Here is a 14,472-nt window from a genome sequence, read left to right on the forward strand (position 1 = left end):
CCTAACTAGTTTGGCTCAGTGGATAGAGCGTCAGCCTGCAGACTGAAGGGTCCCAGGTTCGATTCCGGTCAAGGGCATGTACCTTGGTTGTGGGCACATCCCCAGTAGGGGTGTGCAGGAGGCAGCTGATCGGTGTTTCTCTCATCGATGTTTCTAACACTCTATCCCTCTCCCTTCCTCTCTGTAAAAAATCAATAAAATACATTTTAAAAAAAAGTCATTTGATAGTATTGGGAAAGAAGCCATTTGCTTCTTATTTTGATGTGTTTGATCCTATGCAGATGTCTTCGAGCATTAACAAATCTGCTTTGATTTTCAGGCACAGATCATGTTTTTCACCTAACAAAATGTTAGAGTTTGGCCATTAGCATCTTCCCAGGGTTTACCTATTTAGAAGTTTGTGAGTTGCCATGTTCTCTGGTTGTCATGCTGCATTTTCGTTGGCCCAATCTTTTGGTCTTCTTTTCCATGTCCTAGTTATCTCCCCACATCTTGTGATTCAGGGTTCAGGGATGCTGAAAGGATCTCACTGTGTCCCTAACACTGTCTCTTATCCATCTCTGCTCTATTATCAGCAATTCTATTCTCACGGAGGACATTGGCTTGATCACTAACTAGAGTTTAGACAGAACCGGTGAGGTATTTTGTTTCATCATGATGGTGCCAGGGACTTCTCTAGGAAGGTTGCTCTTTCACTGAGTCTCACCCAGGGTGCAAGAGATGTGTCTCTTTTGTTATCAGAAATCAAAATTTAAATGACAATTTTATTGTATCCTTCCCCACCTTCACTTATGGGGAGAGTGATGGAGGAGAGTCAGGGTCAGGGAACAAAGAAAAGGCTATAGGTTCTTGGTTCTCTTCCAAATTTGCTCCCATTTCCTACACAGCTTATATGGTTTTGTGGTCTGAGAGCTGGGGTAGAAGTGTGGATATATTTTGCCATATTGCTTTTCCTTTCAAATCTTTTTGAAATCATACACTGCATTTGCATTGAGGCTTTTGAATATAGGAGCCAAGAATTCAGAGTCTTTGCTCTCCAGCCTCATCAGAGAACTGGTCCTGGGTGAATGACAGCCCATATGTCAAGACCCATAAGGGGCACAGGAGGAAAGAAAAAATTAATATTTAAAATTACTCCCCTGATAAGTGAATGTTGTTAAGGTTTAACTTGGCTTCCAATAGAAATCTTTCCTTCCATTCACACCTCTGCTAACAATAAACAGATGATAGCATGCTCTAAAGGGGTTCCAGTATCCCACACACTTTTCTGATAAAGCACCACCAGTTCTCCTTGGGCCAGTATTCTGATTTCACTCATGCCATGTGCATTCCCCTCTCTGTTGTCAAGTTCCTTCTGTCTAATGTGCCACACCTCCTTTCATTTTCCTGGATCATATCTGTAAGACATAAGGGCAGTTTCAACCACCTCATGACATCTTTCCCAAGCATCTTTTCCCCCCCTAATTAGCTAAGACTTAATTCCTTCCATTTTGAGTTGTTATTTGTTTCATAATTGTCAGTTACATTTTTTAGCCTTATAAGAAATATGTTACTTGAATATACTCTACATACTGTGAAGTATTTAGCACGGTGCTGGTACTTAGTAGATGACAAATATTGATTCATTGTCTACACTGGTTTAAAAAATATAAAAGTCTAAGAACTGTTCTAAATTATTTTCTGAGTTTTTTATAACAGTTTAACTTCTGTTTTCTAGAGACATAAAAGGCTTCTGAAAAATAAAAATTAATAAACCTAATTTTCTAAATTTTCATCATACAATTTACAGTTAAATAATGATCATAGATATGACAAGTTTTAAAATTGCCAAGAAAACAGTCTGGTTTGCTTTGTGCATTTGCCATTGCTATTTTTCAGCATGTTATGTCATTTTCAGAGTCAGTTGTCCTTGCCATTGTATAGTTCTCTTTAACAGAGATGAGTCTGAAAATATGTTTAATAAAGAAAAGAAAGGCCAGTACAGCACAAATACAGAGATCAGAAAAACAATTAGATATGTTATCAATATCAACCATAATAATAGTTTCCTAGAATGTCTTTCTTGTAGATAAAGATAAAATCACTAAAAATTTCACTAAATAAATAAAAAATCATGTTTAATTATAAAAAGAATTATATAATTGTATTATTATTTTATTATTATTTATATCTTACTAATAATACTTTGATTTTGTCAATATTCCATTCTTCTATTAATTCATTCAACAAATGAATATTAACCACTTACTACTTGCTGGGTATTAAGGTTACAATGATCCCTGTCTTCGCTGAACTTACAAATTTCGCTTTTTAATTCTATAAAGTGATATAATTTTTATGTAAGAAAGAACTATAATTGAAATAAGAATTTTGTCAGGCATCTTATAGACTCTAAATGGTTTCATTTTTGTACATACTTTTAAAAACTTACTATCTTTTAATTTTAAAAACATTTCATAACCATGCCTAAAAGTTAAAAGGAGAATAGATATATGAATAGATTTAATTTTTATTTAAATACATTTGCTCTTTTACTTCTGGCCAGGAAGACACTTGTGATTTATGTTGAAAAAGTAGCACAGTGATTTGTAAGGTAATTTCCCTCATGGAAGACTCGAGAAGAGAAGAAATGCTCAGAAACCCCCTGGCTCACTGTTGCCTGACTCAAGAGCTTCGTTTCAATATTAGCACTTGGAAGATAAACACTAGCCTCCAAGGGAGGGGATGTTCACTGGATATCATCTGACTCCACGTGGGAGGACAGAGAAACTACTCAGATGTTGACAAGCAGAGGCAAACAAACATTTATGCCAGAAATGTATGCACTTCCTACCATAACATCATCCCTACTCCCCTGCTCTGGTAGGTAGAGATTTTCAGATTCCTCCCAGGAATATGGCGTTTGTAGGATTTAAATTTAAATAGCTTTCAGGAGGATGTGGAAGAGGGTCTCTGCACAGACAAATATACCAGATATCTAATCATTCTTTGGATAACTTAACAGAGCCTCACCCAACATTCCTCATGGCCAGAGACTGGCATCTGACCGGGTGAGACTATCCCCAGCATCTCTGTTCTTGTCAGCATGTTCTGCTCTGCTATGTCTGGCACACAGAGTGCTCTGCTGACCTGGGAGAGTATTACTAAATACTAGGAATGACTTGCTATCCTACATTCATTTTGACAAATAAAACACAGTCCTAGAGGAAAGAGATGGTCCTCCGCAGTCCCATCTTCTGGGTCATTACCGAATGCAGAATCCTTCTTTTCCCTTTGCTAGAAATCTCACATAAAGTGTTCATCTCACTCCTAAAATTCTAAAGTGATCCGACAACTAAAATGTATCTCTGTTTAAAAAGTGTTAGAGCCTAATTGCTCAGGTATTTTTTGTTGTGGTTTTTTTTTTTTTTTTTACTTCAAAGCTGAACTATGTATTTTTACACAGTGTTCTCATTAGAGGGGTTTTTGTAAGCTTGCTTTGAGTCTTTGCCTTTGATTCTCTGAATACTCAGTTGGGCCCTGGTCAAGATATTTTAGTTCATTTAGCGAAGCCCACATAATGATGTTCTCAGTGTAGGTAACGAATTCTAGTTAACTAATCACATCCACGAATTGCATCCATCGCAATTACTTTTGAGATGTGATATGCTAATAGAGATTCCTTTTTAGAACCACATTAAATGGGTCATGTGTGAATGCTACACCACCTGACACATGACTCTGCGAATGAGGAAAATATGCCACTGGAAGCGGCTAAAGAATAGAGAGATTTTTCTTGAATGTATGAATACTGGTTAGATTCTTTGGTGGGAAGTACTAAATATTAAGTTGCAGGAGCCTTAACATGGCCAAGACTCTTCCCCTCACTGCAGCCTCAGAACAAAGGAGAGATCCCCAATTCACCTGAAGTGGTGGTCTGCATTTCTCATCTCATTTTAATGGAACCACAGGTAATTTCTTTCAATCAAGTCTTCACTTTGCGAGATATCTTAGAATGGAAGAAAACAAAACTGCCATACCAGTCAGGGAAAAGGAAAAATTATTCTCATTGTGTAAGTTGTGACGAGATCCTCTGTTTTTATCATAAACACTACGTAACAGAAAATGACTGGAAGATAAATTACCAAGTGTCTCAGAAGCCCATTTGAGAAAATATAAAATGAGAAAAAGCTTTTTGAAACCTCTCCTAATGTATCTCTTAGGACTAAAAGAACTATAACTGTCTCAGGCCTGCCCTTCTGACCCCACTTTCCTTCTAGCAAGTCAACGGAATTCAATAATCAAATGCTTCAAAGGATGCCAGAAGGTCTGACATAATTCCCAGGGACGGTTATTGGAGTGACTTCTGGGGAGAGGCAGAAACCAGAGGTGCGTCTTTGTTGCATCCAGGTCTGACTCAAAACCAGAGGAAGCCATAAAAGCACGAGGCCAAGAAGACAACTGTATGTTTGACCTTCCTGTAGAGACAATGGTAGAACTATTAGGCTTCCACATTTCAAAGCAAGTCTCTGGATTTTATCTACCAGAAATTCCACTTCTGAGACTTTCAGAGCAGCACGCATTCAAGGACAAGGCGCCGTGAAAAAAACAAGATTTAATTAGGAACTCAGGAGGTGGTGAAGATTTAGTATTATGCAATCAAATTAAATATTCTTTCGCAGCATTTTGTTTTCTTAGCAACTTAGCAAAGTTACTTAGAATATAATAAATCTAATGAAGAATAAAACCAAGTGATTAAACCAATAATGGCAAATCTTTTCAGAGAATACTTGATTTTCCATTTTTGCATGGATCCATTCCAAGATGAAATAATGTGGAAAATTATTTGATCCAGTGTGTAAAACTCAGGGTTTTGTCAGAAAGAATGAAATTGTGCCTTTATGTCTGAGAATTTAGTGAGTACTATTTCAGTGAGTTAACCTTTAAAAGTTTTAAGTGTTCACTGCTGACTAACTAGGAAAGCTCTGGAATTGAGTTCTGACTTCATTCATTAATTTGTTTATTCCCTCATTCATTCGCTCACTCACTCACCCACTCACACTACTATGTGCCAGGCACAGTGCTAGGCACTAGTGATACCATGTTGATAAAAACAGACAGCCTTTGTCCTTCAGAGATTATCAGTTTAATGAGGAGGGAACATATGCTACCAAATGATTACTATATTATAAACTTCTCTAAAGGAACATGACACAGGAGACCTCAACCACTCTGGGCACTGATAGAAGGTTTCCTTGAAGAAGCACGATTTAAATTGAGATCTGAAGGATGAGTAGGAAGAGTTCACTGTGGGGCGGAGGAAAGAGCATTCTAGGTTGAGGGAACAACATATACAAAAGCCTTAGGCAGGAGAGAGCATGGTGTTTTGGAAAAGTTAAGAAAAAAAAAGTCCAATGTGATTGGAAGCAGGAACAATCCTAAAAGTGTCTGGATCTTGGTTTCTAAATACCATTTTTCACTAACAAAAAACAGGATTCTCCGGAAAAATGGCCAGTTCCAGGGCTGGGGAAGGGAAAGGACACAATGAACCCAGGACATCTTGCTGTGTCATAAAGTAAGAAAGTGCTCAAAGAATAGAGGGTTTTGTCAAAATAATGCTGAGGCAAAGCCAGCATTATGGAGTTCCCTTTGTCCAAATTCCTGGCAATTTGAATATTAAAATAAATGATAATAGTATATTACAAAGCATTGAATAACACAGGAAACAAGTCCATACTGATATATATGCATGGATAAATTTAAAGTTTGGTGAGGAATGAGATATTTACATAGTTCCTTACTTTCCAACAAAGCATTTGTTCATTACAAAGGGAAAAAGAATACTTTACAATGGAGAACCTTGGCAGACACCAACATAAGTAATCAAAGTTAACATGATTAGTAATCATAAAAGTTGAAATTATGTGCTCTTTTATAGTAATCAATGAGAAGAACACAATATTATTTCTTTAGTATTTTTGCCAAAATGAACAACTATCATACTTACAGACCAGTCCAAATTGAGGGACATTATCCAAAATAACTGGCCTGCAATCCTCCAGTTTCAAGATGATGAAAGCCAAGGAGAGAATGATAAACTGTTCCAAGTGGAAGGAGATTAAAGAGACGTGACAACTAAACACAGTATGTAACTCTAAACTGGATCTCCTGCTATAAAGGAAATTGTGTGGATACTTTGTGAAAATTGAATGGGTTCTGAGAGAGGAATTGAGGTGAAGTTCCTGATTTCAATGACTGTATTGTAAGTATGCAGGGGAATGTTCTTGTTTATAAGAACTGCACCAAAGTGTTTAGAGATCATTGAGCAACACGTCAGCAATATATGTATACACACACGTGGTTGAGAAAAAAACAAAACAAAAAAAACACCTTCCAACTTTTCTACAAGTTTGAGATTGTTTAAAACAAAAAAAATAATTCAATTAATTAAAAAAGGAAAAAAGCAACTAGGGCTAGAAATCTTGGCCCTCTATTTCACTATGTGGACAATAAGGAGGGTAGTTGAAATCTAAGGATCTCAGTTAAAGGTATACTGTAGTGTATTAACTAGTTCCCAGGAATAACATACAAATGAAAAATTGCTATGTAGCCAATGACCACAAACTTGGTAACTTTAAGTTATATCCCTTTATTATCTCACAGTTCTGTAATCCAGAAGTCTAGATGGCATGACTAGGTTCTCTGCTGATGGCTAAAATCAAGGTGGCAGCTCTGCATTCGCACCTGAAGCTTGGGGTGTTCTCTTACAAACTCATTCCTGTACTATTGGCCTAATTCAGTTCCCTGAGGTTGTAGGACTGAAGTCCCATTTTCTTGTGACAGACTGCTCTCAGCTCCTAGAGAATGCTCTGAGCTCCTTGCCCCATGGTGCCTTCTATTTCAGCAATGGAGAGCCTTCCTCTCTCACATTTGGAATCTCTCTCACATTTTAAATCTCTCTCTCCTGCGACTATCTGGAGAAATATATTCTGCTTTTAAAGGGGTTTATGCTGATTAGGTTAGGCTATCCAGATCATTTTTCTATCTTGAAGTCAATTAGTTAGAATAACCTTAACTACATCTGCAAAATCCCTTTTATAACAAAACACAATCATGGGAGTAACATCAGGGGGCAAAATTGTGGGGGCTATCTTAGAATTCTGCCTAATACAGGGTGGAAGAAAGAAATGTGTTTGAGTTTGCTGTCAAAAAATAGATATAGGTAAAGAAGGGAAGGTAAAAATCTACTTCCTGACTCATGAACTGGGGGTTGGGGAATTCTGGACTTTGAGACACCTTCCCCAGTGAATTCTTTGCTTTGTTGTTCTGAAGCTGTAAGAGCAGGCACAGTGTGTTTCTGATTTACTATTTCATTCCCAGCACTTCTTGGAATGAGTGATACATAGTAGATACTAAAAATATGTTGAAGGTATGAAGAATAAGTGATGAGTGAATAATTAGCTGTAGCAACCCAAGATTTATTTTCTTATTTAACTCATCAAAATCATTATTCCTGGTGCTCGGTGAGTTATTATTCCAAAATAGACAGGCTAAGGAGAAACCTGACAGTTAATTTCTAGTTCCCTTTTGATTGATGGTATTTGTGTGTATTGAGAATTTGAAGTTTGGTTTTTTTTTAAGTAAGTATATGTTTCCAAGAAGCTTGGAACATATTCATGTATCAATAGAAGTAGCTATTATATTCGGAATGAAAGGATCTTATGATGCTATGTGGTTTTGATTAACATATGATAAAAGCTTAGAACATTCCTATATAGGGGTATAGGAGGAAATGTATTAAATATTATTTTGAAAATAGTCTTATTGCTTTGTGTCATTATACAATGCAAATGTGCTCAAAGTAAAAAAAAAACCAAACCAAAACAAAAAAAACAACGGAAAAATACAGAAAAGTATGAAAAAGAAAATAAAGATCATCCATAGCCCCACAACTCAAAGATAAACACTATTGATATTTTGATCGATATCCTTTCAGGTTTTTTTCCTGTGCCACAGTGGACGACACCAGCACACACATATATAGTTCCACATAAATAATTCTGCCTGTCACAGGATGGAAGAGTTTTTATAATCTGCCTTTTTTGTTTAGAAATATATCATAGACATAGTTCCATGATTATAAATTATATATGAACCATTTTTAACAGTTGCAATATATTTTATTATGTGGTTGTATTAACATATTTTATTTAGCTGATCCTTCCTGATGGACTTCTAAATCATCTCCATTTTTTTTTAGAAGTAAACATATCACTGTAATAAACAGCCAGGTACATAAATCTTTATACATTGGCTTAATGATTTCTATAAAATAAGTACCCAGGAGTACTATTGATAAGTCAAAAGGTATGTAAATCTTGATGTTACCAGATTGCCCTCAGATGTGTTTAATCTCACAAGCAGATTACAAAGAATCTGTTTATCCTTGCCAACAAGGATTATCAATTAAATATTTAATCTTTTTAAACTTGACACATAAAAATGATTTTTTGTTTCAAATGCATATCTTACAGCTATTTTACACCTTTATTTTTCTTTGGAGTTTTAAAATATATTTTAAGATGAGGTTGTAAAAAATGGCTATTAGGCATTATTTTTTCTTATTCTTTGTCAAAAGTATATTTTTTACCTTTGTAAATATTTAAGTCCTTATCTAGGTGATTTTTGAAATGCATTAGTATAGTAGGCAGCCCCTAGGATGGTCTCCAATGATCCCAGCATCTGGTATTCACAACCTTCTGAAATTTTCTCCACTTGAGTGTGAGCTGGCCCTGTGACTCTCCTCTCTGTCCTGCCAATAGAATATGGCAAAGGGGGTGGGATTCCGCTTCCATGATTAGGTTATTAAACACGGAGACTTCCATCTTATCAGCAGATTCTCCCTATTGCCTTCTTGGCTGCCTGATTCGATGAAACAAGCTGCCGAGTTGGAGAGACCTAACCGACAAGGAACCAAGGGGACACTCTGGTCAAGATGCTGAGGAAATGAATCCTATCAACAACCATGTGGGCTTGGGAGCAGATCTTCTCCCGGTGAGTCTTCAGATGAGACCACAGGCCTGACCAACGGACACTTTGGTTGCACCCGTAGCCGTGCCACTTCCATTGTACTAAACACTCTCACAGTGAGACTCCCTCTGTGGCATATTCTCTCTCCTTACTTCACAATGTAGACTTTTCAGTGTATAGACATGTAACTTTAACATGTTGTATCTTAAAGCACAGAGATCAAATACTGAGTTTGAAATTCCTATGTAATATTATCACATACTATATGGCAACATGGGGATTTTAGAATAACCGAAAGGAAACTTGGTCTCAAGTTTGTTTATTTTTGACAAAGAAGGTTGATGACAGCTCTTGTATCTGTGCTTGTTATTTTAAAGAACTAACTCCCTTCCTTTAGCACCAGGATTCTTAAGGACGCTCCTCTGTTTTGATTTCACAATAGGATTAGAAATTCTATACCAGCTTATTTGCATGTACTTGTATTTGTATAGTTTTAAGGATCTCCTTATGTATGTCCTGGCTTGTGTAGATTCTCTGGTAGATAAAAAGAGATAAATATCTTCATTCTTTTTCTTTTTTAAATATATTTTATTGATTTTTCACAGAGAGGAAGGGAGAGAGATAGAGAGTTAGAAACATCGATCAGCTGCCTCCTGCACATCTCCTACTGGGGATGTGCCCGCAACCAAGGTACATGCCCTTGACCGGAATCGAACCCAGGACCTTTCAGTCCGCAGGCCGACGCTCTATCCACTGAGCCAAACCGGTTTCGGCATATCTTCATTCTTAATGCTGGGATGCACAGTTCCCTAGGAAATGTTGCTTGGGGAGGGCTGGGTATTGTATAAGGCACACTCATTCCGCCTCCAGAGGCGCCTCTGTTTCCTCTTCTAGAATAACAATACTCATCGCTCACCATTTCTGTGTTAATGTGGATGAAAGATTAAAAACTTTAAGCCTTTTCCTAATGCAAGGAATTGATCCATGAATGTCTCATTTGACCCTCTGTGAATGAGGCATCGTCAGGGATCTAGAAATTGTCATTTTGGGGGAAAGAAAGCCTCTGTTCCCATTCCATATTGCCTCCACCTCCTTGACTCCATCTGCTTTCTCCACATTAAATGCCGTCTCAAAAAAAACATGCTTACTTACATGTTTTTTATTATGCGAGTTAGAGGAAACATTTAATAACACCCTCTAGGGCAGTGGTTCTCAACCTTCCCAATGCCGCGACCCCTTAATATAGCTCCTCATGTTGTGGTGACCCCCCAACCATAACATTATTTTCGTTGCTACTTCATAACTGTAATGTTGCTACTGTTATGAATCGTAATGTAAATATCTGTTATGCAGGATGTATTTTCATTGTTACAAATTGAACATAATTAAAGCATAGGGATTAATCACAAAACAATATGTAATTATATATGTGTTTTCCGATGGTCTTAGGTGACCCCTGTGAAAGAGGTCACGACCCACAGGTTGAGAACCACTGCTCTAGGGATTTTATTCACACATTCATTAAGTTTAGTAAGGCACCATATTTTCACAGAACAATGAATTCAAGCAGTGAACAACACAAGTTAATGTTTTTATCAAACAAATATTTTTTCTCAAACAAAGGAATGTGATAACACAAGAATTTGAAAGGTGAAAGTTAGAGGTAGACTGAAGGGGGATGGAGGAAGATCCCAGACTGGGGAGATGGATGGAGAAGAGGGAACATACCACCTCTTTTGTAATATGACCCTGGTCAAGCCACATTTGAGTGACAGCTACACATTCTGTTTAAAAAAACAACAAAAAACAGCAGTTGCTTCGCCTTCTGCCCAAGGTCAGATTCCCTGTTCATATTACCATTTTTTACTATCTTATTTTGATTAATTAAGAGAAGTCCAGAAATATGTGTGAAAGGCTAAGAGAGTTCCCAGCCTTGACAATTCAAAAGAAATAAAACTTACGATGCCTCCTATGGAGGAGTTGATAGATTATTTTACTTCTAGACGTGAGCCACAAGCACAAGGGGAATGACTGCTGTCAATGGAAAGTTCAACAGAATATGCACCTCCGTAGAAGGCTGGGGGTCGGCCCACCAGGAGTAGCTCCAGTCCTCATTCACAGAGCATCTAAGTAGTAAGGCAATCATTCCACATAAGAGAAATGCTGTCCAGGATTTTCCCTGAGCAGTGATTCAGATCTGAGTAGGGGGCAATCAGAGTTTTACCTCTTCCTTCTCCATTTGGTGACTTTCAGAATGACCAGCTATGCCATGCAATATAGGGAGAGAGAGGCTGTAACTTGGAATCAGAATCCTTGGATTCCACCCAATACTTCTACCTAGTGAGCAAGTCACTAAATCTCTTTAAACCTCAGTTTCCTCATTAGTTACAATCTCACCAGGTTGTTTTAAAATCCATTGAGTTAAGAGGTGTGAAATATATTGTCCTACAGATTATGCTTTTGATTTTCACTGCTACACATATGCACAAACTCCAGAAGATTCCAAGAGAAGCAGCATGACTTAGTTGTCCAAATACAGATGCTATCACAGAAATGTAACTCTGTCACTCATAAGCAGCATGAAGGATTTAAATCTTCACTCCCTTCCTTTAGGACGCAGCCAAAGATGTGCATGGCACACAGTATCCCTGGGAAGTTTTTTCAGTTGACATGAAAGAAAGTCTTTGAGGTTCATTATGTAAATTTTTTAAAAAAGGAATTTAAAGTAGTTTTCCTAAAAGTGTATTTTATTTAATTCTACAACACACACACACACACACACACACACACACACACCAAACAAACACAAATAAGTCTGGCCAGTTGTTTACATAAATGACAACTCTTTTTGATGACATGAGTTTTAAGAGAAACCTAATCTGTAATTAAGTTGCCATGCCTTTTGCCTCCAACAGAAAGTAAGTGCAAAAAAAAAAAAAAAAAGATAGGTGATGTGATACTTGCTAATATTTGTTGCTGAAAAGATGTGAGGGAGTGGGATTGAAGGGAAGGCAAATAAAACCCACTTCTTCGTTTCCAGAAGAATATATGTACTGTGATTATTGGGCCTCTGATTAAATATACAGTAGATGAATTTGAGTACTCCATGACCTACAATATCCGCAGTAATATTTTGAGTGATGGAGGGCTGTAGGGAATGCATTATAGCAGAGTGATGGAGAGTATGGATTTTAGTTCCACAAAGACATGCAGTATATCGGAATTTCAGGCCCTCTAGTTACTAGCTGTAAGATCTTGGGTAAATAGTTTAACTTCTGCAGGTCTTGGTTTCTTCATGAGAAGGGGCAATAATTGCAATGGTTATCACCACAGAGTGTCAAGATGTAAAATGAAATACTATAAAGAAGAGTAGGAAATGTTTCTTCTGCCTAGGGCCATACAAAATTATCAACTTAAAAATTAGCCTGCTGTATTTGTTCAAACATTAATTAACTCACCCCTCATGCCTTGTGGGAGCTTATACAGCCCGTGGGCCAGATGTTCCCCACCCCTGCTATAAATAGAACTAAGTCTGGCATATTGTATATTGTAAAATCTCAATAACTCTGCTTATATCGCTATCTTCTATGCACCTTTAAGAATTATGTTTAAAAATAAGATATTGTAATATATTTAATGATATTTCTAAGGTTTTGAGTTAATTTATTCTCATAATCAACACACACATATATATTTTTTTCATTTTATAGCAGCATTTTTTTTCTTATGTGGGTATACTCTGTTTTGCAAAACAAATTAAATCAACATTTTGTAAATCAAATTATATTTGATGATGAGGGGTGGACATTACACTAAAGAAACATAATTTTTAAACTTTATTGAAACATATAATCTTTTGAAATCTGATGACAACAATGAATCCTTTTTCTGGCCAAATGTACAAATCTTCACCTGCACAAAAGTTTGTGAATAATTAAACCTGGACCTCCCCTAACAAAGCTCAGATTTTTAATGACATGAATAAACTTTCAATATTGCAAATAAACCAATCCTTAATTTAGCTGTTGTATAAATTCAAATTTCTATACAGTAGTTTTTAATGAAGTACCTTATATAGATTATCAGTGTTTAATGCAGCCTGAAACATAGTTATATGCCACTATGTTTGCTAGATAAAATTATTTTTAACCCAGGCTTATTAACTATGCTGTACTTAGCAGTTTGTAAACAGTGAAATGTCACTGATATACCATTAATATTAGTGTCAGGTTGTAATATCGAATGACACCATATGGATGAATGCTTTTTTTTTAATGCTTTTTCTGTAGCAAAGAACCAGCAAACACAATGATTGTTTTTCCAGAACGGTTTTTTTTACTGTATATTTTCAATAAGTATCTTTTAGAAATTCATATAAAGTACTTATTTCCCTAGCATGTCAATATCTAATGGGAGTAATTGAACATTTGAATCATAAAATCAATCAGGAAGGTGACAAGTTTACCATTAGATTCCTGGCTTTGCTCCTGTGGTCAATACCATCTTAATGTAACATAGTGTTTCAATTATTTTAAAACAACAAATGGTTAATAGATTCTGAAGAATTCCCTGCCAGCAAAATTGGATGTTTCTGCTAATAAAATAAAATCATAACGATATCTTCTAAATAAATGTTTAAAGATAAGTTTCAAAAGATGTAAAAAAAATCTTGAGAAAATATAAGTTAGCTATTAAGCAACCCAGAAAAAAATTTATTTCTGAAGTCGTAAATGAACCAGGAAAATGACTTACTTTGACAAGAGGTTATCAATCTGGGATAACCTGCACTGTCATCTCATTTGTGATTTTGATCTCTTTTATATCTCCCAACTTCAACTAATGGAGTGCTGATTATTTGTTCCTATTTTTTTTTTTTTTTTTTTTGGTAAGTTGTGGGATTTTCATAATCCATTAATGGTGTTTTTTGTTTGCTTTTAATGTCATTAGGCAAATCAAGAGGCAAATGCAAGCAGTTCCTGTAGAGGCAGTGAGAAACGACCTCCACTAGCAAGAGTTTTGTCTGGTTGCTGATCGGCTGCATCTGCTGTGTGTGAAATGACAGAAGGATTATTCAGGAAATTCAATACACCCACAGAGAGAAGCCAAACATGACAGCTTATTTTGGGAACCATTCTATCATGAGGATACATTTGTTCTTGGAGCAGCCTCAGAAAGCCTCCCTTTCATCGAACTAGGTCTTGATTAAAGGGACTGCTGATGCCTGCTACACAAAGAATGATTTTCTCTTGACAAAGTTGTCTTATTTCAGTCAATATTTTTTGTTTTTGTTTTTACTATTATAAGGAAGATATTTTATTGTTCAATATTTGATAACTGTCTGTTTCCAGTAGTACAGATTAGAAGATGATTCCTGGAAGGCCATAACAATCATCTGATAAATGACAAATAGTAAATCCTTATAATAATGTTTATGGCATTTTTTTCTTGTAAATATGCTTCTGA

At 36.4% G+C, this 14,472-nt stretch overlaps 1 protein-coding gene across 1 annotated transcript in view; it reads left to right on the forward strand.

The window, feature by feature from the left end:
- Positions 1–14,472, forward strand: part of CTXN3 (cortexin 3) — a 46,552-nt gene extending 32,080 nt beyond the window's left edge. The window contains exons 2-3 of the transcript XR_011471111.1: positions 8,876–9,033; positions 13,957–14,472. The gene's annotated coding sequence lies outside the window, so the exon portion shown is untranslated. The remainder of the gene's footprint in view (positions 1–8,875; positions 9,034–13,956) is intronic.

The sequence above is a fragment of the Myotis yumanensis genome, unplaced genomic scaffold (assembly GCF_028538775.1).
Source record: "Myotis yumanensis isolate MYYU_CA2020_CCGP unplaced genomic scaffold, mMyoYum1.0.hap1 SCAF_4, whole genome shotgun sequence".
In the NCBI taxonomy this organism is placed as follows: Eukaryota; Metazoa; Chordata; class Mammalia; order Chiroptera; family Vespertilionidae; genus Myotis; species Myotis yumanensis.